Source organism: Gekko japonicus, unplaced genomic scaffold (assembly GCF_001447785.1).
Source record: "Gekko japonicus isolate JY-2015 unplaced genomic scaffold, Gekko_japonicus_V1.1 scaffold207, whole genome shotgun sequence".
Classification (NCBI taxonomy): Eukaryota; Metazoa; Chordata; class Lepidosauria; order Squamata; family Gekkonidae; genus Gekko; species Gekko japonicus.
In genome coordinates this window covers 408,471-410,325 of record NW_015175363.1, presented here as the reverse complement: position 1 = coordinate 410,325, position 1,855 = coordinate 408,471, and the positions used below count along the sequence as shown (strand labels likewise).

General features: G+C 50.3%; 1 pseudogene; it reads left to right on the top strand.

The window, feature by feature from the left end:
• The first annotated feature begins 914 nt into the window (after nucleotides 1-914).
• The window catches only part of LOC107122343, a 2,485-nt pseudogene continuing 1,544 nt past the window's right edge, over nucleotides 915-1,855 (top strand).

Below are 1,855 nucleotides of genomic sequence, written 5' to 3'. Positions count from 1 at the left end.
CGATCGGGGCCTGAGTGGGCGCGGGCGGTGGGGGGGAAGCCCCGATCGCAGCCTACCGGCTCCGTCCGCCGACCTCAGAGGCCCCTTAGTGTATGGCCGGAAGAATTGCCGCTCAGAACTGGCTGCGATGACTGGCTCCCTCCCCTCCCAGCCACCCAGCCAATGGCAGCCCAGGTTTGCTGAGGGAGCCAGTCATCGCAGCCAGCGTCTTCTGAGTGGCATTTTTTCTGCCCATACACTAACGGGGCGCATTTTAGAATTTTGACACCCACTATTCAATTATAATAAGGGAGAGATTCCAGACTTCTTATAACTTATACGAAATCCTGCAATTTTCCCATAATCACAAATCTCCTTCCTTAATTCAGGTAGTCCTTCTTTAGGATTTACCATTAATACAGCTACATCATCTGCAAACATATTAATCGTATGTACAAGTCCATTTACCTCTATGTCTTGTGTTTGCTTATTAGCCCTTATTGCAATTGCCAAAGGTTCTAGTCAAAGGATAAAAAGCAAAGGTGACAAGGGGCAGCCCTGTTTAGTTCCTCCAGTCAGGGGAAAACTAGCAGAATCAAAGCCATTTATTCATACTCTAGCTTTGGACTCTGAATTGCATTCATAAAATATTGACCAATATTTAATTTTCTTAGCAGTCTAATGATAAAGTCCCATTCCAAATGATCAAAAGCTTTCTTTGCATCGAAAGATGCTATGGCTAATGGTGTCTGATTATTTTTTTTAACGAATGTAGATGGCATTCAATACTCTACGTACTGGAGCTGGTATTTGCCTTTGGGGTACAAAACCCGATTGATTTGGAGAAACATAATTCTCAATTATAGTATTCAGTCTGGACGCAAGGACAGTAGTGAAGATTTTTGCATCTTGGTTCAATAATGCTATTGGGCAGGATGTCGGCGAGGCGGCGCATCGGGGACCCCGAGTTTTTGACCAAAAGGATCCCACAGAATCCTAAATATCAGCATGTAAAAACTCGCCTTGCAGAAACAGCTCTTTTTCAAGGACAGCTCTTGTCAGAACTACGGCTTGCCCAAGGTCATCCAGCCAGGTGCAAGTGGAGGAGTGGGGGATCAAACCCTGTTCTCCCAGATTAGAGTCTGCACACTTCACCACTACACCAAACTGGCTCTAAGGAAGGGGGCTGGCCCATCTAGAAAGGGAGCAGAGCCCCCAGTAGCCCCACCGCAGGCTGTGGGGGATAAAAGAGGGAAGCCGCATGAACCGCCCTGAGTTCCTTTGAGGAAAGGAAGGATAACATCGTACGCGCAGATTTTTAGAAACCTGCCCACTTGTACAACCAAAGCCAGTGCTGGCTGATGGCTCTTCTCTCCCGCAGCGTGATAAGCGGCGTGGGTGAGCTGGACCTGGGGAAGAATGCCCTGAAGAAGTTGGAGATGAGTTTGAAGGCCGAACCTTATCCCGACTGCCCTTTCCTGCTGCTGGACGTGCGAGACCGGGACGCGTACGAGCACTGCCACATAATCGGAGCTTACTCCTACCCCATCGCCACGCTGTCCAGAACCATGAACCTGTACACACACGACATCTTGGAATACAAAAACGCTCACGGGAAGATCATCATCCTTTACGACGACAACGAGCACGTCGCCAGCCAGGCGGCCACCACCATGTGCGAGAGGGGCTTTGAGAACTTATTCATGCTCTCCGGAGGTCTCCGCATCATCGCTCAGAAGTTCCCGGAAGGCCTGGTCACCGGCTCCTTTCCCGCCTGTTGCCTGCCAGTCAGCCAGCCCGGAAGTGCCCGGAACAGAGCCACCCCCCCGGCAGCCCCCCCCACCCTCGGAGATTAAATGGAGATTTACAGCAGAGG